The 26,282-nt window shown below is 37.3% G+C and overlaps 2 protein-coding genes across 3 annotated transcripts in view; one reads left to right on the top strand and one right to left on the bottom strand.

The window, feature by feature from the left end:
- LOC125651600 (ras-specific guanine nucleotide-releasing factor 2-like) overlaps positions 1-13,562 on the bottom strand; it is a 160,199-nt gene extending 146,637 nt beyond the window's left edge. The window contains exons 1-2 of the mRNA XM_048880268.2: positions 13,337-13,562; positions 9,020-9,256 (exon numbers count right to left, since the gene is read on the bottom strand). The gene's annotated coding sequence lies outside the window, so the exon portion shown is untranslated. The remainder of the gene's footprint in view (positions 1-9,019; positions 9,257-13,336) is intronic.
- The window catches only part of LOC125651604 (semaphorin-2A-like), an 86,691-nt gene continuing 72,427 nt past the window's right edge, over positions 12,019-26,282 (top strand). Inside the window, exon 1 of one of the 2 annotated variants that reach the window (XM_056166558.1) lies at positions 12,019-12,095. The gene's annotated coding sequence lies outside the window, so the exon portion shown is untranslated. Of the gene's footprint in view, positions 12,329-26,282 lie in introns of both variants that reach the window. The other variant, XM_056166555.1, reaches the window with a different exon arrangement.

Here is a 26,282-nt window from a genome sequence, read left to right as displayed (position 1 = left end):
AACATCTAGAGCACCGACGTCTGGACTTCAGGATGCGGACGAAAGCTTGGATAAGACGGTGATCCTTACTACGGACATAGTTCAAACACCAGCCAAGCAGTCGGATAAAGGAAAGGAACATAAAAATATTTTAAGACATTTTTTTTACCTCTGTTATTCCTTCGTAGGGATATATAACAGATCCATTCAAGGGAGCCAAGCCTAAAACAAGTACATCCAGAACTGGGAAGTTAGAAACACCCTTGAGCCACAGATTTGAACAAGATGGCAAGCCTATTGCGACCAAGGTAGTAAGCAGTGTAAAACCGAATGCTGAAGCCCGACTCTCAGGAACCTTAAAGCTGATCCAGCGCATGGGGTCTCTGGGATAGGAAAACAAAAAAGAACAAACGACATAGATCCTCATCATCAAGTTCTTCAGAGGACAATACCATGTCAACTCAAACGTGGACTCAAATATCACGCTGCAGGTGCAGAAAAGTCAACAGGTTCAAAAAATGCCAGTATTCAAGGGTATTGCGAGTCCAAATTGGGAGTGTTTTATTTTTCAGCTTGAGCGGACTGCTGCACATCATGGATGGGATGGTCAGTCCACAAGAAAGCTTTCCGCCTGCTAGATTGTTTGGGTGACGTAGCCCTAGCGTACGTCAGGAAAGTAAACCAGAATAGTGACTACGAACACCTGAAACAAAAATTAAAGCAGAGATTCAGCAGGAAATAGGTACCTATCCTTGCTCGGCGTCAGCTGTCCTCCACTAAGCAATATGAAAATGAGAATGTTGAAGAATTTGCCCAGCGTGTCTACTTCTTGGCATTAGATGGCTGTGAAAACTTTGAAGGGGACATGATTAAGGAGATAGCAACGGAAACCTTCTTTCTTACGAGGTTGTCGAGATAAGAAGCTGCTACGAAAGCTATGGATAGAGATTCGACAACACTACAGGAAGCCGTAAAATACGTTAGATCTGCTATTGCAAACCATCGTGACCAGTATGGGTCAAAAGGAAGTACCAGAGCCACCACATTTGCTCAACGGCAAGTTTTAGTCCCAAGCAGGGAGGGGTCCCCAACAAGTGATTCTTCTCCAAGTAGAGTTGAACCAAAGCTCTCTAAACGGAAAGGTAGCAACAGATCCTCCTTGGATGAGCTAATGTGTCATCTTACTAGCATGGTTGAGAAGTTGACCACAACAGTTCAGCAGTCAATTGGTAGACAGCAGACCCCACCAAGTTCTCCAGTTGCACGAGGGCGCCTCCTTGAGAAAACACGAAGTCGGTAGATTGCCAACCAAAGGGCAGCGCTACAATTCCCCGATCAGAAGTGGCCAGTATAACAATTGTCCCTCTGAGACCAAAAATCCTAAATCTGATGATTTAAACGGGAAAGGGTCAAGTCTTTAAGCCCTCACTTTACCCTTGATAATAGTGGCTTAAAGAATTACTATAAGAATAACTTTAGGGAAAAGTATTAAGCTTGATGTCCTCATGGAGGGGAAATCATGAAATGAAATCATGGTTACAGCGGTTATGATTACCCTTATTAATGAACGTATAATTCCACAGAACTAACTAGTCATTTCTGAGCTCATAAAATTGAAAGGATTAGGATCCTAAATTGTGTAGGGCAGGATACTAAAAATGCCACTTTTGAAATTGACACTCTGCATGCATCATGGGACTGCTGTGCGGTGCTAGTGGAATATGACAATCATTATAACATGACTGAATTTTCTGTAGGCCAACCATGGGATTATCAACATAAAAGAGGGAACATTGTCTCTAGAAGGCAAGACATTTCCAGTGAAGTTTATATCTAACCCACATAAAGTTCTTCACAGCTCTCATGTGCGGGTACAGAGAACACTATGCCTGCCGCCCGATGCTATAGTCCGAGTACCAGTTCAACTTGACAACCCATTTATTGGTAAGTATGTTGTTTCCCCTGTTTGTCTGAAATTTTATGTTCTAGGTTCGCATACCTTAAGAATGCGCCGTACAACAACCATGAACTTTATAAGTGATACCAATACATCCGTAAATACAAGATCAAAGAAGGAACTATGGTCGAAGAGGCTGAAGTTTAAACGGAGATTTGTCAAGACGTCGACACTTTCCGTATCCGAACTAAAAAGACCTGTGTCTGTGATGACTACACACTTCCAGCTCATCTTACTGACCATCTTCACAAGTCAAGGGTTATTGATTCGTTACCTCGCACTAACCCTTGACATCAGTCGCTATATAAAAGTTAGGCTCATTAGACCATTACGCAATGCACTATAAATAAAACATCCAATGAAATCACTGCATCTTGTTATGGTGTACATGGATAAAGATGACGCGATCTCATACTGCTGTATTGATAAACACGCGGAATTGTAATATGTACACCACTAATTACGTTTATTGATAGTAGATCAAGTTTGGAAACCTTTTGTTTAAGACAGTACTGCTTAAACGATTGAAATAGCCATAACTGTAGGTATGAATACACATGGTTATATTTGAATTTCTCGCTTCGCGTTGTTAGAAATAGAACCGCATTCTCATTGATTCTCTTCTGTGGGAACCAATAAGAACGAGCCCAACTTTTTGATATTCACTGATTTCAAGGGTTAGTGCGAGGTAACAAATTAATAACCTTTGACTTGTGAAGATGTTTACTGACATGTACAATAGCTCAGTCTCTGAACTCGGTGACACAGAAAAGTGCTGTGTTAGACAAATGCTAGTGGAATACCAGGGCATATTTTCAAAGCATGATCTTAACCTTGGGTGCACGTGCTTAACGGCGATAACACACAAGATAAGCACTATTCATCGGCCAGTCAAACACAAAATGCGTAGACCCCCCCCCCTTGGATTTCAAGATCAGGAAAAAGAACAATTGGACAAAATGCTATAAGCTGGAGCTATACAGGCATCAGCACCCGTCCTAATGAGAAAGAAAGATAAGTCGATGTGATGATGTATAGATGATCGAGCCCTGAATGAGAAGACGGTGAAAGACTGTTACCCCTTACCAATAATCGAGGATTGTTTGGATACCCTTCAAGGAACAAATTTTGCCACACTTGATATGACCTCCGGCTATTATCAGATAATGATAGTCAAAACAGATCGTCATAAAATCGCATTCATAACACGCTATGGGTTGTTTGAACAAACCCGTATGGAAATGGAGCTCTGCAATGCCCCAGTTACCTTCCAGAGAACAATGCAGATTGTGCTCAGAGGTCTCACTTGGAGCTAGGTCCTTGTTTATCTAGATGATGCTGTAGTTCTTGGGCACATCTTCGAAAATAGCTTGGAGAACATACGGGAAGTCTTTAACAGATTTTGGTTACACAACCAAAGTTAAAACCTTGAAAGTGCACTTTATGTCAGAGAAAAGTTGAATTCCTGGGCAAAGTAGTGAGCAGTTAAGATATTTCTGTGTCGTCTTCAAAGACTGAGGCAGTAGCAACATTGCCCATACACACCACACAAACTGAGCTGCTATCTTTTCTGGGTTTCTTGAATTATCATAGAGACCATATCAAGGACTACGCCACAATATGTGCAGACTTTTATGATTTGGCACAACAGAAAGGGGATATGGCTTGGATGGATAGGAACCAACTTGCATTTGACAGCGCAAAGAGAGTCTTAGTTTCAGCACCATGTTTGTCACACAAATGCAGGAGGATACAGATCTGAAACCAATTATTGACTGGTTAGACAATAACCACGAACCTTCTCAGGCTGAACTTAAACTTCAGAGTCCGGCAACGCGAGCGTTAAGCCTGATTGACAACGTGCTCCATGACAAATGAGATAGCAAGGTAAATGGAGGTCTGTATTTGTTGGTACATAAACAGCTTCAAGCAATTGTCTTGGAGGGGTGTCATGATTTCAAGACATCTGGACATTTGGGGAAGCATACGACCCTGGAGAGGTTTTAAAAAAATGATATGTGATAGAACATGTCTTGTAGCACTTGTAATCAAAATAAGAAACCGCATGTGAACCCTCGAGCATCCGTGGGTACTTATGATTCTGGTTTCCCGATAAAGCGTGTGCATCTGGACATCTTAGGTCAATTCAACACTAGCAAAGATGGTAACATCTATGTCTTGGTGATGATTGACCAGTTCACGAAGTTGATTGAAATTGCTGCTCTCTCTGATCAATGCGCCTTGTCGATAGCTCATAAGTTTTTGGTGTACTTCATAGTTACATTTGGATGCCCATTTCAGGTTCACACAGACCAGGGCAAGACCTTTGATATAATCTATTAAAATCCGTATGTGAAGCTCAGATTACTAAACCCCGAACTACACCCTATCACCCGTCATCCAATGGACAAGTCGACAGGTATAACACAACTTTCTTGCAAATGATAAGGTGCTTTATCGAGAGAGAAAAAACATAAAGTGGGACAATGATTTGCCTCTACTAACTATGGCCCTGCACTCAAATGTCCACTGGCAAAACGGTGTTCACTCCTAACAGAGTAATGCCGGTTCGCGAAGTCATTGAACCCGAACACGTAATAACAGGAAACATACCAGAAATCCTCACACCATAGGAAAGAAATAGGAGTGACAGACTTCCCCAACGCCTGGCGGATGCCTATCAATTTGCTCGTCAGAATTTGATGCAAGCCCAATTTCATCAAAAGCGAGATTATGAATGAAAACTAGCAGAGTACCACTACAATGAGGGATATATATTTTTTCAAACTGGACCCAAGCACAAGAATTGGCCAGTCACCTAAATTAAGATCACCTTGACATTGGTCATTCCTTGTTGTGGCATGTAAACCTCCTTTGTATACTGCCAAAGACCGGAAGAAGGAAAAAGTCATCCACCTTAAGTTGTGCCAAGACAGATATTCCTTTGTGGCTTCACCGACTGCGGCACCAATATTCCCATACAGAGATACAACATCCAAGTGAAACAGCAAGTCAAGAACCAGAGCTAGATGACATTACAATCCCTGTTTGAATGTCTCACAAGATTACGAGGATCCAGGTGAAGACAAGGAGTGTGACACGACTAAGATCAATATCGGTGACAGTCTTCAAAGAGATGGACATTAAACGCGAAGAGGAAGGCCATTGGTCCCTCAAGCAAGATTTAGATATATGTGCCTTACATTATAATAGTAGAAATCAGTCATTATCTTTGTGCATTTTCTTTATCTTTACATTAGGGAACTGATTTCCCTACACTTTTATTTTCATTCTTTGCCAGTGACCCTGTTTGTGTGTTACATTTTTTTTTAGAAGACTAGTATATGCAAGGTGAAGATAACGAACAGTGATCAATCTCATAACTCCTACAAGCAATACAAAATAGATAGTTGGGCAAACACGGACTCCTGGACACACCAGAGGTGGGATCAGGTGCCTAGGAGGAGTAAGCATCCCCTGTTGACCGGTCACACCCGCCGCGAGCCCCATATCCTGATCAGTTAAACGGAGTAATCCGCAGTCAAAATCAGTGTGCCAAGAATACTAGGCATCACATTCATTTCAGATGGCTTTTTTAAGAAACTTGGATGATTTAGACAAGACCCATTTTGTTCCAAACTACGACCCTTCATTCACCAGTCAGTCGTCAAACGGAGACGACTGGATCGTATTGGACGAGACCGATTCGGACCACTCATCGTGATCTCCTGGACCAGGAGAAAACTTGCAGGAGCAGTCAATTGGAGGGGAAACTTCCTACCAGAGACAGCCTCTGCAGTGGTATCCGATGCCGTCACTCAGATGTCCGTGTCTTGGACGTCATGCTCTGGCAGGTCACCAGCCCACAATCGGAGCTACCATTGCCCAGTCTGTGGAAGAGGTCTGTCTGGACATGCGAAACAGCGTGTTTTACGCAGCCACCTTCTATGGTTTTGGATAGGTATTCTCCCCGGCTGGGAGTGCAGACAATTGGAAGAACCAGCTCTTAGCCTGACTGTGAAGCACACTATGGCTCATAAGGGGCAACAGAGGTCATGAGTGGCGCCAACTGTTTAACGAATCACCTTTACTAAGAGAATGGTTTTGTGTGGAGGATCTAAAGGATCTCCTACAACTATTGGCCACTCAAATTAACATCCCAGGTGGAGAATTTACTGTTCCTGAACATCAACTCATGACATTGTACAGTGTCCATTGGCAGGTTATATTCACTATTCTCAAGGTTCAGACCTTGGAGCGTCAAGAAACATTCAAGAACCACCAATATAGGCTCCTAACCACAGAGATGACTGTAGATAAGACAATTATTTTCGCAGAGCCGGTACCAATTATATATTATATGTACTTTGGAAAACTGCATGATTTATATTATCTTATGTTCCCCTTTGATATGGGTCTTCTCGTATAGTCAGTTTTTAAATCGAGGCAAACTACTGACAAACAAGTTGATGGTACAGGGGTTTCAACAGTCTTGATTGAAGTCGGCATTTCGCAAATTCTATGGACGTTATAAAGATCTAGTTCGTCAATACAACCTATCATTGGGTCAAATGCTGTCTGACGTGTTTCATACCGTTTGTTAGGCCGTTCTTGACACACTGATTTTGACTACGGATAACTCCGTTTACCTGGTCAGGATATAGGGCTCACGGCGGGCGTGACCGGTCGACAGGGAATGCTTACTCCTCCTAGACACCTGGCCCAACTCTCTATTTTGTATTGCTTATAGGAATTATGAGATTGATCACTGTTCGTTATCTTCACCTTTTATTTTTAGAACACTCCATTTCCTGTTCTTGAAATGCTTTGGAGTGGATTTTTATATAGCTGTAAAATTAATATAGTAATAATTCACCAATGAACATCAACATTTCTTCAAGGAGGGAAGGAGTGTGGTACCACAACCCGAAACATCTGTGTACGATCTATCTAAAGACATATTGATCTCCTGACCCGCCATCTTGCCAGACGCCTCCATGGACAGCCTGTCTCAGATTTCAGATCTACGCTGCACTTTTAATTTCTCAAATTGCCTTTCTTTTTCTCTTTCTTTCTCCGCACTTTCATTTGCTCTCTCAGCTCTATCATTTTGTAGTTTCATTTTCTCTTTCTAATTTTTCTAATTCTAATTCAAACTGAAATTCAAATTCTGTCATTTTCGCTGGTTCAATTGTTTGTTTTGGAAAATCATTTTTTTTTTTTTAAAAAATGTCTTAACCTTAACTCTAATATCTAGTTTTTTTAATGGAAATTACAATCTCTAACCTGACAGATTGATTGATTGTATATTGTTTAACGTTCTTCTCGAGAATCTTTCACTCATATGGAGACATTACCACTGCTGGTGAAGGGCTAACCCGAGGTGTACAGCTAATCTAATCAACTTCATCAAAAACCTGCATACTCGGCGAAGCAAGAAAATCTGTGACCGAAACGTGTTGATTTTTGCTATCTATAAATCTGAAAATGAAATACAAATCTTGAAAAATTCGACTACTCTTTATCCCGAACGAGTACCCAATTCTGTTATGGGTCCGAACAAACCCCATGACCATTTGAAATCAATCACAGATTTAACACAATTATTGAAAGAAATATATACCAGTGACTTACTAATAGGTATACAGTATTAGAGTCTGATACTGGTTTAATGCTGAGCTGAATTTCCACACGAGAATGTAAGCTGTCATAAATCAGCTGCCCGCAAATATTTGAGTTAAATATTTTAAATAATATATCATCCCAGTTCGATTAGATAATGATTATTCAAATAGATATTATAATAGGCTTTTGCGGCATTTTCATTAATCAATAGCTTATTTTACCTTTACATAAACTCTATTTTTAATTTCTATTAATTATTCGTGTTTATGATAAATGAAGAGCGAATACACAACTTATAACGAATATTATGAATAGATGCCAATAGCAACAGGGTTCGAATTGACCGGCTACCTAACATAGCTACGTCAACAAACAAAATCAGCTGCGAGTTTTCGGGTTGTATGGGGCTTTAATGAATATTTGAATGTATATTTGGACACAAGTATAATAAGAAAATACGTTAGGAATTTTTTAATATCAAATTTATGAAACAGTAACACAAGAATACAACGATATCAGGCGTCAACCGTGCGCAGCTTTTTGTGCGACGAAAATCGAAGGTTTTTATAAGGGGTGAATCTGTAGCTCTCTGATTTGTCCCGACATTTTGTCAGTGAGCTACAGTTCTGCAGCTAGGTTGAAATTGGCCCAATGATTCTGGAGAAGATGATTTTGTATTTTACAACGCCAACGATACCGATGACGACACCGACAGAAAACGGATAGATCTTGAACAGAAAAGCTCACACCCACAAAAACGCTTCGCTGAATTGAAATTTTTAGCATTTGATATCCCATCGACTTGGATATCTTCTTTGCATGTTTATTCAATGACAGGCATTCTAGCCCAATGTAAACATGCATGACAAGATCTAAAATTATATCCCTATTTTCTTATGTTCGCCTTCTCCTAGTCTAGATTTTAAAGAAGTGAAATCTCCTAGGATAGCCGTATTGTATTTCATTTTCTGAAGAAGATTGGATGCATAGCTTATACAATGTAACTCTGCATGTTTGTCTATTGTCATCTTTCAGTACAAATTATAACGAAGGTCAAGCTCACTGTAACAATCATTAAAGAAAATAATATTAAGTGTAGGACAAAGACTGACCATTGGACACACCAGTGGTGGGATCGGGTGCCTAGGAGGAGTAAGCATCTCCTGTCAACCGGTTACATCCGCCTTGAGCCCTATTATCTTAATCAGGTAAACGGAGTAATCCATAATCAGTGTGTAAAGAGCGGCTTAACGTTTGGTATGAAACACGTCAGACAGATTTGAACCAATGACAGGTTGTATTGGTAAAATGACGTCACATTCACTGTGGCAAAGGTCAAATTCACTGCGACAGTGTGACGAAAGACTAGACTCACCGGAGGAGTGAGACAAAAATTTAAATCACTGTAGCAGCAAGGTCAAGTTCAAAATGGTGGTTGAAGGGTAAAAGTCGACTTACCAGAATATGTTACAGTCTTTGTTTTACATCCCTTAGAGAAATTTTCACTGATATTGAGAGTAGCAGTGAGGGCTCTTGAACATTTCAACGCCTGTCACAATCCTGTCTTAGGTTCGAGGTGGCCATGGGATGAGCTGGATTCGAACTCACGACCTCCTGGTTACGAAGCGAACGCTCTAATCAGCCGTTCAACAAATGAGAGGTGAAGATAACGAGCAGTGATCAATCTCATAACTCCTATAAAGGTGAAGATAACGAACAGTGATCAATCTCATAACTCCTATAAAGGTGAAGATAACGAACAGTGATCAATCTCATAGCTCCTATAAGCAATACAAAATAGACAACAAAGCACAAAAGATCAACTTCAATGTTGTGGTTGAACAATAAAGGTGACACTTCAGCAGTATGACAAAGGTTAGGCTCAATTTAACAATTTGGCAACGAGTTTTGTATGTTGTTTCGCGTCGTATTCGAGAATGTTTCACTAACGTATAGACATCACCAGCTCTCAATAAAATGCAACAAATTTTGACATGCGTGGCATTGTTACAGAACGTCAAGCTCACTTTTAGCGTGATAGAAATATCTGGACAACAATGATTATGATAACTACGGCAGCATCACAGCTATAAAGGTTGGTGTTGCAGTGTGACAAATGAAAATGAAACAAATGTCAAGTTTGTTGTGGCAGTGTAACAAATGTCAAGTTCACTTTGGCAGCAAACTCTGGTCACCAAGCAAGTCCATTATCAGTAAAACTTACCTAACTTAAAGTGTTCACTACAAACCCTGGTCACCAAGCAAGTCCATTATCAGTAAAACTTACCTAACTTAAAGTGTTCACTACAAACTCTGGTCACCAAGCAAGTCATTATCAGTAAAAATTACCTAACTTAAAGTGTTCACTACAAACTCTGGTCACCAAGCAAGTCCATTATCAGTAAAAATTACCTAACTTAAAGTGTTCACTACAAACTCTGGTCACCAAGCAAGTCATTATCAGTAAAAATTACCTAACTTAAAGTGTTCACTTCAAACTCTGGTCACCAAGCAAGTCATTATCAGTAAAAATTACCTAACTTAAAGTGTTCACTACAAACTCTGGTCACCAAGCAAGTCCATTATCAGTAAAAATTACCTAACTTAAAGTGTTCACTACAAACTCTGGTCACCAAGCAAGTCAAATATCAGTAAAAATTACCTAACTTAAAGTGTTCACTACAAACTCTGGTCACCAAGCAAGTCCATTATCAGTAAAAATTACCTAACTTAAAGTGTTCACTACAAACCCTGGTCACCAAGCAAGTCCATTATCAGTAAAAATTACCTAACTTAAAGTGTTCACTACAAACTCTGGTCACCAAGCAAGTCCATTATCAGTAAAAATTACCTAACTTAAAGTGTTCACTACAAACTCTGGTCACCAAGCAAGTCCATTATCAGTAAAAATTACCTAACTTAAAGTGTTCACTACAAACTCTGGTCACCAAGCAAGTCCATTATCAGTAAAAATTACCTAACTTAAAGTGTTCACTACAAACTCTGGTCACCAAGCAAGTCCATTATCAGTAAAAATTACCTAACTTAAAGTGTTCACTACAAATGTCTGTCCAGTCAGTGTACGGTATGTACGCGCTCTGATAAACATTAGATGTCTATGTTGCGAAACTTCTGATTAATCCTGGGAAACAGAATGATGCTATCTGCTTAAAAAAACTGATTTAATACAACATCAAAAAACTCTGGTAATTTGGTTGTGCGAATGGCGGTTGTATTCTTCTCTGCGAGGATAGCTGAAACAATCATCTTGTCCTTATCACAGGCTAATTTTATCTTATTACAGCTACACATAGGCTGTCCTTTCAACCCCCGGGGAGAGATGGGGATTTTATTAATCTGCTCTCCGTCGCTCGTGCCTTTGGTTTCATTTTCTCGATTCCTCAGTTCGTTCTCTCTTTATGGAAACCGTTTGTAGCAAATCATTATCGATATTTTGGGAGAAAAGCTGCAAATTGCGATACAAAACAGGAGTAATTGGGAATGAAAGAGATATCATGTGATCAGCATTAAATAAGCACCTCGTGTATTTGTAACTAACACGATTGGATAAACGCGATCACATGATTATTTAAAAGGAACCGGATGTACCGTACCATTAGCTTAATTCAAAACCCGAGAATATATGTAGTCATTGTATCTGTGGTTCATAATGTCTACAGTTACTAATACTTGTATATTAGGAGTGGCTTTGAGATAAGAAATGAATGTGGCGGGGGCAAAACGTTCTCCTGAAATGTACAGAGTTAAGGAATTAAGAATGCCACATGTAAATGCCCGATGGTTGCCTCAGATATGCCTTTGGGTTCAGGGTTCAAGTCGTGGCTGCAACCAGAAGTTGAACCTGATCACAGTGTGGACAAGGTCTTGTATGAAATCTTGTTTTTAACTGTGACAGTGAAGTTGGTTTAGCTGCTCATCTTGCATACATGTACTGTAGAAGGTCGTGGTCAAACTAGCAAACTATACAGAGCTCTCAATATATTGTGTACATTTTCCTGCATTTTAAACAAGAATGACTGGTTGTAAAATAATTAGATTTCACACTGAACATTATGTAAATTTTATCTACATGTAACTGTACTTAAGACATTAATATATTAAGTATACGTAATTCACGATTGAAACTAATCTCGGTTGAGATTCGGCTTGGCTGAATATTTGGACTGACGCCTTCACCGAATCTCGTAGCAGTCCTTCATAATTACTATTAATTTTGTATTGCTTTAATACCGTCTAGGTATGAAAATCCCAAAATGAAATAGCACTAAATTTTCCGTTCAAATGAAGACTTCCATGGCACAATATTTTATCTCCTGGAATTGAAGAGTTCCTATAGTCTGCTTTATCTAATTACTGTATCATTGTATCTCTACATACCTACTTGCATATCGCTAATTTAAAAAACAAATAGGAACTCTTCAATGTTGGGAGATAAAATATTGCGACTTGGAAGTCTTCATTTGAACGGGAAAATTAGTGATAGTTTATTTCATGGAATTTACATACTTAGACGGTAAGCAATACAGCATTAATAGTGATACAGATTTGGTTTAACAGTCAACTAACTGATTTGAAGCCAACAGCAACTTATCACCTTTATTTAGAGCATATTCGTTGCTAGAACCGGCCGAAACTAAAGTAAATTTCCAGACATGAATTATGAATGACTGCTCCAAGATTCGGTGAAGGCGTCAGTCCAAATATTCAGCCAAGGCGAATCTCAATCGAGATTAGATCGAAACCGGTGTAAGTATACGTGTTTACTACCGCTGTAGCGTTAAATGTCGGTGTTGTATTAAGCTGACCCTTGTACAGGTTAATTACACTGCATCAGACGTGCGCATCCTGCTTTTCACGATGTGTATGTGCCTTTATAAGTATATTGTTAATTGTACAGGTTAATTACACTGCATCAGACGTGCGCATCCTGCTTTTCACGATGTGTATGTGCCTTTATAAGTATATTGTTAATTGTACAGGTTAATTACACTGCATCAGACGTGCGCATCCTGCTTTTCACGATGTGTATGTGCCTTTATAAGTATATTGTTAATTGTACAGGTTAATTACACTGCATCAGACGTGCGCATCCTGCTTTTCACGATGTGTATGTGCCTTTATAAGTATATTGTTAATTGTCCTTATCTATTTATTTTTAATTTGTTTCCCCTTATGGGCCTCAAAAGACGACAGCTTACTTCCGTAAATCAAATTGCTTCCATACAAACGAAGACTATGTTTTGAGTCAGAAACCAGTGAACGGATGGCTCATGGAAAGATCTGAATATCAAACGCGGGTCAAAATTTTGAATGTTTATACATAAAATAAATTTATAATTCCAAAAAAGAGGCAAAAATATGCACGGTGTTATGACAGGGTTTTACCTTATCAATTACGAGGTGGATAGGTTCTAAGCCCACACCTTTGGATTCGCGAGGACGGACCAACATTTGATTACTAATTTATGAACTTATCAACACATGAGAGATCCAGGCCCCAGGATCATGAAACATCTTTTAAAAGCCTAAGGCAAAATCTGAAAATTGCGATGAAATGTTTAAGAAGTCAATGATTCCAAAATAAAATGGTCATTCAATAGAGTCTGTAAATTAAGCGTTTCAGTTCAAAGGTAATGGACATCTTGCAGGAGATTGAAAATGAGTTTGTTACACGATAGATCCACGATTTAAGAATTAATTTCCCATCTGACAAATGTAATTGAGCAAATTTTTAGGTAAAAATTAAAAGCTTACCTCATAAATCTTTAAGTCTGAAGTTTACACTGGGCAATCATTATCGACCGCCAGGAGGCGGGTGATTATATGTTAAAGTTTTAGAAAGACGACCGTGATTAACTGCGGGCCTACATTGTAGAATAATAAACTTAATAATATATATCCAAAGTCATCATTATCATTTGATTATTTCATCAACTTGAATAACGATAGTTACATATATTTCATCATGAATTTGATAAATATTGTAATTTTTTTTGGTGCTATTGTAATCGGGATCGGTATACAGTTCGCTCTATATAGTCCATTCTCTCACCAGAGGGCGCGCTACGCAAGCTTCACTTTCACCTCTGTTATCGTCTGATAAATAGTTCGGCTAAGCACATGATCTCGCACGGACAAAATAGCGTCTTTGACTCCATCAGAAAGACACGTTTATGTTCTTTGTGTAATGTCAGATTTTCATCATTATAATATCGCTAGTTTTTCTAATGTAATTTTATGTAGAGTCCATAGTTACGAAGTAAAAGTGAAATTAATACATTTGACAAGACAAAATAGTTCCATAAATATGGAGGTTACACTAACGTAATACAGCGTTTCGATACCTACCAATTTGTTTTTAACTCATAAATTTATGTTTTATTTATGAAAATGATGCAGATTTATTTTATTTTCAAAGACACTCTGTTTTACAAAATTCTTGTAAATCAGACGATAACAGAGGTGTTGTGGAGCGTAGCGTAACGCCCTCTGGTGAGAGATTGTATATAGTCTACTAGAATGATAGTCTACTATATTTAACAATCGGATCACACTCGCCATTTTCCGTAACCGAAAAGATTTGTGGATACGGAAATGGCCGAGTACTTACGATTGCTATATTAATTGGGAAAGAGTACCAGTTCATTTCCCATAGACCTCAATACTAACCTTCGGCCTTCTCATTAATTAACTATAATAATTTTAATTACCGCAAACATTTCAAAGTTCATTCCAAGTGCTAATAAAAAAAATGACAAAAATTATATTGGGTCCCGTTGCTTTTATAGGCCATATTTGTACTTTTTGACAGCACATAGCAATCTGCAGTAAATTACACCCTTCATTTCAAACACCCCCCCCCCCCCACCATGGTAATTTCCTCAGCCATTTCTCGATTTTGTGCGATAATTTTTCATTCTGACAATTGATTTAAACCTCTGTAATATTTCTTTCAATTCTGTCTTGATGGGGTTTTTTTTTTTAACTCATAAGGCTCCAATATCCACCATGGTCATCTGCTTGTTTCACCACCCTATTTATTTTGCCTTTATATTATTACCCCCCCCCCCCCCCCCCCCAGTTTTACTTTTTACTCCATGTAGTGCTGTGCTTGATTAACATGTTTATACCAAAAATACTTCTCATCTAGCAAGGCATCAGAGCTTGTTTACATTGAAGTCAAGCACGTGCTAAATCAGCTGATCAAAAAGCCAAATCACCCTCATCTACAACAACAAAATTTTTAATTTCTTTGATGTTTTTTACTCACAAAATATCAAACACTATACTTGAATTTACGCCTAACAAAAATTGAGAGCCTACTTTTCAAGAAAAGTCCCATAAACAAGGAAAGTTCCAGAAATTAGTTTCTTTCGGCCATGATTTACTGAACCTCTTGAAAGATATAAAATAAAGTGATGTCAACAGCAGGCATCGTCGCAAACCACGCCTATTGTCTTCGTTCACACTACGTCATAGTGTTTGAGGTAGGTTAGGTACTCCCGAACTCAGTAAGCGTAGCTAGTGCTCTGCTCATCGATGCCTGCTCGTTAGTGTGTTTTATTTTCAAGCTATTTTTCACTCCGGCGTATAATTATTCATCACGGTCATCTCAAGTTTAGTTAGTGTGTTAATTTTTAAGCTAATTTCACTTCTATGAATCTACGCTTAATTATTCACCACGGTCACCTGAAGCTTAGTTAATGCAAGATACAAACACTTTTTGAAGCCCGAGTGGACGTCACGAGTTAAACAATTTCATGATACGGAGCGTCGTTTACGAAACATTTGGTTGTGCGAAGGACGCCCCCGTGGAATGAATCATGCTTCTTACAAAAATTACAAGCATGCAAAACGAAACTTTAGAAATTAACTCAATGCTGAGCATGAATATTATATGTCCAATGCGTTTAAAGATATAAACGAAGCTTCAGAATGTGATGTTCGACTCTTCTGGAAATTAATATAACGTTTGCGTCCACGGAACACACGTACATACTCAGTGATAGAATTCAACGGTAGTTCGTACGACGACCCGTCGGGTGTAACTTTAGCTTTTGCAAAGCATTTTGATGATATCTACAATCCCAAACAAAATGATAGCTTCGATTCGGACTTCTTTCACGACATCGAAACGTCATATAGTAATTTGCAAAGCAGCCTCATATCCTGTTCTGCAACTTTTACTGGTTGTTCTGTGACCGTTGAAGAAATATGCCAAATCCTCCGTGATCTCAAACGAAGAAAAGCCCCCGGTCTTGACCGTATTCAGAACGAACATTTCATCTATGGGGGTATTCAGTTAGGTAAATGCATCACCTACCTTTTCAATGCTGTCATAGAAATATGACGAATTCCATCATGCTGGAAAAAAGACTTTATCATTCCCATCTATAAAGGTAGTAACAAACCAAGGAAGTCCCCCGACAGTTACAGACCCATAGCCCTCCTTCCATGCCTCCTTAAAATCTTTGAAAAGTTGTTACTAACCCGAATTCGGACTCATGTCCAGCCTATGATGAATTTCCCAAATCAACAACAGCAAGGTTTTCAACAAAATATTGGGTGTATAACAGCGTCCTTCAACCTTCAAGAGACGATTTACCACAATATAGAATATGGGAGTCCCGTCTTTGTAGCCTTTCTTGATACACAGAAGGCATTTGACACTGTATGGCGACATGGTCTAATGTGCAAACTACACAGGCTTGGGATTTCGGGTCGTATATGGAGTCTAATAAACGATTGTCATGTAAACACATCGTTCTCTGTCGTTGTTAACCAAGTCAGTTCTGACTGGTTTACAATTTCACAAGGCGTTAGACAGGGTGGTATTTTGTCAACCTTTCTCTACCTTGTATTTATCGACGACTTGCTGCACGAAATTCAAAATCTGTGTACAAATACCTGTATTTTCAGTATCACAAGCTCTAATCCAACGCTTGCGGATGACATTTGTTGTGTTGCAAATTCTACGCAAAATATACGAGTATTCAAGAAAATGGCGTTTTACATTCAATGTAAACAAATCCAATGTCCTCAATTTTTATCCAAAAAGGGCAAATCATACGGACACATTATCTTAGCACCTAGGCAATAATGTTATTCACTCTTCCAAGGAATACACGCACATGGGAGTTTTACTGAATTCCACATCTAATCCCAGTAGCAGAACTTCGAATGCTTGCATGAAAGGACGCCAAACATATTTTGCAATAAAAACATCCGAACAGCTAAACCCAATCACGATCTCCAAGCTATATAAGAAGGTAGTTCTCCCCTCTGTATTATATGGATGCGAACTCTGGTGCGACCTACAACGAAAAGATGTCGAAACCCCCAATACATTCCAACATTTTATTGCAAAACACGCAATGGATCTTCATCAGCAAACCAGATCGGATATGTGTGAAAGCCTCGTGGGTCTGCTTCCTATTACTGCGGAGATTGACATCAAGAAACTGCAATTTTTTGGACGTCTTTGTGAACTGGACACTAATTGTCTCACAAAGCGCATATTCCTCACTCGTCTATTTTCATATATGATGAACCCCTGTACCAAACATCGCGGATTTATTCAGGACATCATGCCTCTGTTGACCAAATATAATTTGTACCCCGCTTTAACTCGATACCTTGAAAGTGGTGCCTTCTCCTCAAAATCAGAATGGAAAAGATCTGTTAAATCCTCTGTCATCACTTACCATTCCGATTCCAGACGACAACGCATGCGTGCTGATCCTGACTTTGCCCGATTTATCATTCTTTGCGATGGAAAATCATCAACTCTGTTATGGAATATTCCGCACAATAATAACGAGATTCTTCTATGCAAGTTTATTGTAAAATTATGGACTCTTCTGGATACACCACCTGAAATTTCCTCACTGTGCGCGAGACCTTTCACGAATGTGTTTGAGCACGTATCAACTACCTGTTCTGAAACAACCCTATATCGCGACGCCTGGTGGGAAACTCTAATTGAAGACTTTGATATTTCTCTGGCTGCCGACCTATGTGGGCTGTCCCAATATGACTTGTATTTATTTATCCTCGGCGCAAGAAGCGTGATCTCAAACTTGCATGAACTACATCTTCTGAACTTTCGTTTTATAAGAGATGCAGCAGCAATTTATTATAACAAACTTCGAGTTACACTGTAACTAAATTTTGTATATGCTTCTAACATGTTGTTTAGGTATTTTTGTATTCTTCCTCTTCCATTGTAATTACTTGTATTCCTTATATTATTTTGCACAGTTGCACATGTCTTGATTAATGCACTACTATTGTACTTGTAAGAATCTCCACCTGGAGGAAATAAAGAAAGAAAGGAAAGAAAGAAAGCAGGCATCGTCGCAAACCACGCCTATTGTCTTCGTTCACACTACGTCATAGTGTTTGAGGTAGGTTAGGTACTCCCGAACTCAGTAAGCGTAGCTAGTGCTCTGCTCAACGATGCCTGCTCGTTAGTGCGTATTATTTTCAAGCTATTTTTCACTCCGGCGTATAATTATTCATGACGGTCATCTCAAGCTTAGTTAATGTGTTAATTTCTAAGCTGTATTTCATTTCATGTAAGATGTGTCAGTTGTATTGCCAAAGTGATTCTAATTGGGGTTAATTAGAGAACATTTTATTCATAGATATGTGCATAGGACATAACATTTCGCAAAGGTCGTTATGATGTTCTTATCGTTCCGTCGAATACTGAGTGGCGTGTTTCATACCAATGACCCATTGTTAGGCCGTTATTCAATTCAATTCAATTTATTCGCTCAAACCATGTTAAACGGTACATGAGGTACAAGATATATAATACATGTAAGAAAAATCGTCAGAGGTTCATATATGGAACAATGCAGCTTTCTTAGATACCAGAGGGGAACATAAAATACACTGTATGTATAAATAAACATTATAGTAACACGTTTAAGCAGAACAACAGACCTAAAAAAAAAAATATGAGAAATAAAAACACAGAGATTTCTTAATATTTTCATATCTTGGGTTGACAATAGATTAGAAAATATTTGGTCTTTCATTAAAAAAAAATATCTATGTATTTTTTCCCTTAATTGTGAAAAAGTTGGACACTGTAAATAAAATGGAATTCATCTCCTATATCTTCTTTATTACAAATTGTACATAGTCTTTCATTCAGGGGAATACCATGCCATCTTCCTGTCTCTATGGGTAAACGGTGATTTGAAGTACAAAATTTCCTAAATAATGTTCTTTAAAATATTACAGGCAAAGTAAGTACATATTTCTCTAACCAAAACAATGTTTGAAAAGTTTATAAACCTGGCCCTTAGAAGAGTCATCAACATCAGAAGACCACTTCTGAATAAATCGATCTTTCAAAATCAGATTAACTGTTGTAGATAACCATTTAACATTTACGCAATAACCTTGCTCATTCCAAATATTTGAAAGTCCACACATGTTCAAAATTTTTGGAATACAGTCAATCCAAGGGTTTTTATATCCAACTTTATCATATTGGGTACAAAAATATCTATAAGCAATATTAATTTTATTTTCTGAGTATAACAATTTTGCCCAGTATGTAATAATTCTTGTATAAACCTTGATATACATCGGAAAACGCCCAGATTCTCTATATATCGTATGATTAGGAGTTGAGCTTTTCAAATTAAAAATAGTTTTCAGAAATTTTAAATGTACACTTTTAATTATATCTATATTTCCATAACCCCAAATTTCACATCCGTAAAGTAAAACAGGTACAACCCCTTTATCAAATAGATCAAGTTGACATTCTACAGATAAATTAAATTGTCCGATTTTTCGTATCACACCATACATAGCTTTTTGCGCTTGTTCACATAAGTGGTTTTTAGCTTTACAAAGTGTTCCGCTCCTTGTTAGTATAATCCCTAAATATTTAAATTCGTTCACATTTTCTATACTATTATTGTTATAAGAAAACTCCTTCTTTAGCAATGGGCCTTTGGAAAAAATCAATATTTTTGTTTTATCCACATTTACATTAAGTTTACAATGAGTATGAAAAGGATTCAGAGCATTTTGTAAACCCTCGACAGACTCGGCCATTAAAAGTGTTATCAACGTAAAATAAAATCAACATTTTTACGTACACCATTAATTCACTTTCAATTGCACTCTCTATACTCTCTAGAACAACTATGTCTTTTCCTAATAAAAAAAAATTCTATGTCATCAATATATAGAAAATAACAATGGAGATAAATTTTCTCCTTGTCTTACACCGACATTACATTCAAAGTAATCTGAAGAAGTACCATATATCTTTACTAAAGATTTAATACCAATACATATTTCGGATATAGTTAAAACACTTTCCATCTATTCCATTCTTTATCATCTTACTCCAAAGGTCATTTCTCCAAACAGTGTCGACAGCATGCTTAAAGTCGATAAATGCACAAAAAGGTTTCTTTTTTCTTTTCAATAAAAAATCTGAAAAAAAATGCAGAGTCAAAATGTGGTCTAATGTTGAGTATTTTTTTCTGAAACCTGCTTGATTTTCTTTGATGAGACTTACTTCTTCAGCATATACCTCCAGTCGATTGCCTAAATTAAAATCTTTGCCTAAACAACTAAGTAAAGATATTGGGCTATAATTTTCAGGCTGAGTTGGATCACCTTTGTTTTTATAAATTGGTTTCACAACACCGATTAACCATTCATCTGGTACAAACCCATTGCAAAAAATTATATTAAAAAACTTTATACACTGGTAGAAATAATGACAAAGTATTAGAAATATGCTCATTCACAATTAGATCGTATCCTGCGGCTTTACCGTTTTTAAGTTTTCCAACAGCCGCTGTTATTTCGTCCTCGCTGATTTCACAATTTAAAATGGTGTCGTCCATACAAATTAAGAGAATCAACATCAATAACATTATCATATACATTACTGTCGGTATCTTCATTTATATTTTTGCACACTGGCTTTGATTACGGATTACTCCGTTTACCCGATCAAGATATATAGGGCTCCTGGTGGGTGTGACCGGTTACAGGGGATGCTTACTCCTCATAGGCACCTAATCCCACCTCTGGTATATCTAAGGGTCCGTGTTTGACCCGCTCTTAATTCTGTATTCTTTGTGGGATTTATGAGGTTGGCCAATGCTCGTTATCTTCACTTTTCATTGGGCAGCAAGGAGGATGCCTATTTCAGCCTTCTCCCAATCGTAGTTCATTGTTACCTATTAGGCTTGTTACTGGCGGTGTGCAGTTTGTAGGGTTGTTAAAGTCCAGGGAAGGCAAGGCGAAGCCGCGTCTTCTATGCTCTTTAACAACGCTACAAATTTCAATAGAGAGTCAATAACAATATTATCTTTAAAAATGTTTTCTTTTGTTAAGGACCAATATGTTTATTGTGCAAATAAGTACAGTCCACTCCACTTATATTGAAGTCAGTTATATTGAACTATCTGTTATATTGAAGTTAAAATAAATCCCCTGAATTTCATTACATCCGGAGTAGACTGTATATAGAAAGAAATACAATTAAAAAAGACGTTCCGGACGTCATGTTGCCATCTAAAATTCGATACTCGGTCGTCAACCAAATTCAAACGGCAATCACGTGACACGTTTTATCAAATGACAGTACGAAGCAAAATATATTGTAAGTTTGTTAATGACTGTCATAGTCCATCGTCGGAACCAACGGGTTTTCTCTCCGTTACATTGCATTACATTACAACCAGACAAATCTCTGTAGACAATCAGTATTAAGTGTTTTGTTTTCTCGAGGACAAATTTATATGTTTTACATGTAAATATTATAAGAAAATAAGAAAGAAATAACAGTTTAAAAACGCCGTTCCGAATGTCGTTACCGATACGGAATTTATACGGCAATCACGTGACGCATTTTACCCAATGACGGAGTGTCATGAATGATGCTAGTCGTGATAAAGATGTTCAACTTACTAAATTTCCTACAGGAAATATGTGCATGTAATAGATATATATGTGTAATAAGAAGGGAGAAAATACAACGGACCAGACCGGGATTCGAACCCGGGTCCTCTGATGATATAACCCCCACCCCCACCCCCGATTCTCTAATCAGGTGCTCCACTATATATAGCTAACTGAGCTATTTGGCCACCGACGAACAGATAAAGGGGGGGGGGGAGAGAGAGAGAGAGAGAGAGAGAGAGAGAGAGAGCGCACTAATATGACCAAAACACGTACAACTACATGTAATTGTTCTTGTCGTTGGTCATTTTGATTAGTACTACGTGGTGTTGTTTTTTTTTTACTTGATTTTATATTTATGAATTAATAAATGGTACAGTCACGAGTTTTTCGGATTAAACCTTAAAATTAGTAAGGACACCTTTTAAAAATATATAGTCTTTTACCTTTCTCGACTCTATGCTAAAGCTTGGGTATATAAAAGCGGGTTTAACTAATTCTAGTATACTTACAGTGGTTACTCCATATATAAGCAAACAAAAACATTTTGATTTTAACCCAGACCTACTGAAACTCGCTGTCTCGGCATGAGAGGAATATGTCGATCAGAAGGTCACGTGGGAAAGGAAGCGCGTGACGGACCGAAAACCATTAGCTTGAGAAGAAGATTGTGTTGCACGGTATTTTCTTTGTGAAAATTCTCATTTCACATCGACGTATTAATGACCAGTCCGTCAAAAAATATATCACTAATGAAAAAGAACAACAATAATAATAAAAAAAAACCCACAAATGATTTCGTACGCTCTCTGTTCCTTGCCAGGCACTATCCAACGAGAATCAACGGGTTAGTGATTTTGCCACACAGCAGTCGATGAAATCGGTTGAAAACCTACATCATCAGACAATTATTGGGATCAAATTAACATTTTCACCTCGTTTGATGAGAAATGATCCTTTCTGTCTTACAAACCACGGACTGCAGAGGAGAGGAAGACTAATGACGAGATCGTTAGCGGTTCGAGATCGAGTAAAATACTGGTCAAGGGGAACTTCATAGAAGGAAGGAAATTAATTGTTCAAAGCACTCATCTATTCTGTAGAACAGGCTTCTTAATCTTTCAATCTCTCTCAGCAAGAGGACAGTACCTGTTTCCAGATTCTCGCGGTTACGAAGCTGTCGAAGTTAAACGTTTTCAATTTATCCACAACTAATTTGTACTTTTTATTTATCTTTAGAAATGATGAGTTAGCGTACATGCATGAAATAGCAGTTATCAATGCGCAGTGTTACAAATAATTGATAAAGTTTGAAAATGATAACTACGTGTAAGGAATCTCTGCGAGGGGATTAACTATGATGGAAAACGTGATAATTTGCATAACGGTGACGCCATTACGCATACATTATCACATTTTCCATTGTAGTACCCAACAAACTAGACATTGACTTCTTATATTCATAATAAAAATGAAAATATCAAAAATACTGCCCAATAGAAATTGAAATACACACGACACCCATAGTTTCCGCCCCATGACCTTTTGTTTCAATCAAAAAAGAAATTTAAGTTGTGGGGAAATTAAAACACAGGGACTTCAAACGGGTACATGTATCACAGAAAAAAACAATTGGAAATATAAATATACATTTATGTATACACATTTATGATACAGTATTTTTAAAAGCGTAACGACAACCAACTGTGCGTGTCTACTAATAAGATAAAGAGAAATCTATTCGACTTCTTTAATGGTTTGTTGTTGTTTTTGTTGGGTTTTTTGTTGTTGTTTTTTTTTTTTTTTTTTTTTTTTACATCATAACTTGTTTTATATAAAACGCTTACACAAAGTAAACCCAACCTCTCTTTATCTTTCTCTTTCTTACATTCCGTTTCTTAAGCTCTTTATCAAAAATGAGAAAGTAATGATTATTTTTTTAGGACCTTCTTTTATTGTAAATCCAAGAATCTGAAGGGGAGAATCTATTTTTTTTTAAGGCATTGATCCAGATTTACACGATTTAAAGCATTGGGTGTATAGTATGCATACTCAAGAATAAAACACCAATGAATGATTATCCCATTAGGAAATGGGATTACTGATTTCTTGCTGCTTCACGTCACAAAAACTCCTTAAAGAGATACATTGCAGGATCCAATGAATGTTCTATCAAGCTCCTATCTTTCCTCCTCGCGGAAATATCATGTGCTGTGAAGGAGAAATTTCAGATGTACTGTGCCACATCATTATGCTTCAGCTGGTGTAAATCAAATGTGGATTCTCAAAACTTCTTTAAACGCTTTTAGTACATTAGAAATCGCAAACCTTTTCAAAATATGAAGGAAAACAAAGTGGACTTGCATTTTACAATGCGAAAACAAACAGCAGTAGTACCAATATATTGCAAATTTTATTTGCCAAAAAAAAAAAAAAAAAAGAATCTCATGCTATTTGTCAAAATCGTGATCAAAAATAAGTAACTACCGTAATTTCATAATGTAATTAGATAGCTGTGATAGCTTTTGATATATTAAGTTTATCATTTTTATAATGCAGGCCCGCAGTTAATCACGGTCGTCTGTCTATAATCGCTCGTCTCCTGGCGGCCGATAATTAACATGCAGGGTATACTAAGGCTTACGATGAATTCGTTCTCATACCGAGTTTTATCAGGTTTAGTTTCTTCGATTTTATAAATCTAATACCGAGAATTTCATCAGTAGTCTTAAAATAAATAAATAGGAGCACGATGAAAGCATTTGATAATAATATGAATATAATCACGCACGTTGCAGCGTTTTTTAAAGTCGGGGTGGGGGTGGGGGGTAGGGGTGGGTGTTGACTTCACAATAAAATGTACTTTGATTTTCTCTGGTCTTGTTTAAATTTAAAAATTAGTGATATTTCTGAAATTTCGTCATCTTAGCCGTAGATTTGAAAATATTAACATATAACGATTATAATTTCATAAATATATATTTTTTTTATTTAATAAAAAAATAAGAACGTGGACATGCGTCTGTTCGGAATGTTTTATTAGAAAATAACGGTAATTTATATCATGCGTCAAAACACAGCAAATTTTGGATTTTAAAATCTATGATTTGTAAACAATACATCTCTTTTTCATTTCGAAAAAAAAAAAACCCACAAAAACCACAAAAATTCATGTAAAATAATTGAGAGCTTGTATTGCTCATTCGATAATGAAATCATATTTCATATGAGGTGCTATGACGAGCCATTAAATAAAATTTTTGTGTTACTTAGAGACCATCATCGCAAACTACGGCCAATATGTACGATCCCCTCTCATCTGAAGTGAGCTACACATGTATATGCGGACTCTGGACCGTGGCTTGAGATGATGCTTAGAATCAACAAGTAACAATCAAAGGGAAATAACTTAATTTTCATTGTTGTAATAAAATACGAGTTAATTTTCTTGTGTTGCCTATGAAATGTCAATGTGGACACAGACTACCAATTATTTTCCTATACATTCCTTTATAACATAAAAATTAATATAAAAAATTCCACCGCCTCAACTTACCTGAAATTTGGCACAGACTTAGAGCAATTCAAGTTCAAAAATATTTGTGAATCTCAGGAAAATCCACCGCACGCAAGTCCTGTTATGACACCGCAAGTAACCCCTACCCTGCATATTTCCCTTTCCCTTTGAGAAGGAGGTAAACAATGGCCTATTTACTCCCTTCCTACTATGCACTTAAGAGCAGAATTTCCCATTATTATAATTTATTAATTTTTTTCCAGACCCTCTCCTTTCCATCTATGCCCTAGAATAACACAATTCCACCCCACAGACATCCCCAAGAATTTTTAAGAAAAAACCTCTATTTATAAATTGGCACTACTTGCGTGGTCAATGAAATAGGGGTAAAATTAGTAGTCTGTAACCATGTAGCTCATTATGCCGAAGTTTTTCGTTAAAAGTAACATTTCATATGAAGTATGATTTCACCATCGAAAGGCTGATACAAGCTGCGTATGTCAGGAAGCTTTCGCGTAAATATCAGCTCTTCTGTCTCATTGGTTCTTGAGAAGATTTTAAAAGATTTTCACTATATATTTCTATGTAAAACTTTGATCCCCTATTGTGGCCCCATCATACCTCCGGGGTCCATGATTTGAACAAACTTGAATCTGCACTATGTCAGGAAGCTTTCATGTAAAAATGTCAGAAAAGAGCTTTCTGCTCAGGTGAGCTAAAAGTAGTCATGGAGAAACATTGTAATAAAAAAACTACATTTCCTTGATGTAATATGGTTTACAAATTAAATGAATTTGTGAAGTAAACTAATTTCTTAATGAAAAGTGCATACAATTAGCAACAATATGATTATTTTTAGTAATTTCTATCAATTTTAATCGTGATCGGTACTTTTTTCTCTCGTTTGATTCAATTGTAAACTATAGCAATATATCTGAAATTTGGTCATTTCATTTCAATTTCTTTTTAAAATTTTTTTTTTTTTTATTGTTTGATTTTTTATTTGACTTTTACATTATATACATATATGTAATTTAACTACATAATAATACCGTCAATATTCATACATGCAAAAGACATTTTCATAAATATAAAGAAAGAGAAAGAAAGAAAGAAAGAACACATAAAACAAAGTGGGGCATGGAACACAATCTTAGGTTAAAAAAAAAGAACTTTTTAAAAAATATTTGTCTAATGAAAGGTGAAGATAACGAACAGTGATCAATCTCATAA

The sequence above is a fragment of the Ostrea edulis genome, chromosome 5 (assembly GCF_947568905.1).
Source record: "Ostrea edulis chromosome 5, xbOstEdul1.1, whole genome shotgun sequence".
In the NCBI taxonomy this organism is placed as follows: Eukaryota; Metazoa; Mollusca; class Bivalvia; order Ostreida; family Ostreidae; genus Ostrea; species Ostrea edulis.
The sequence above is the reverse complement of the archived record's forward strand: the minus strand, read 5'-3'. Positions and strand labels throughout refer to the sequence as shown.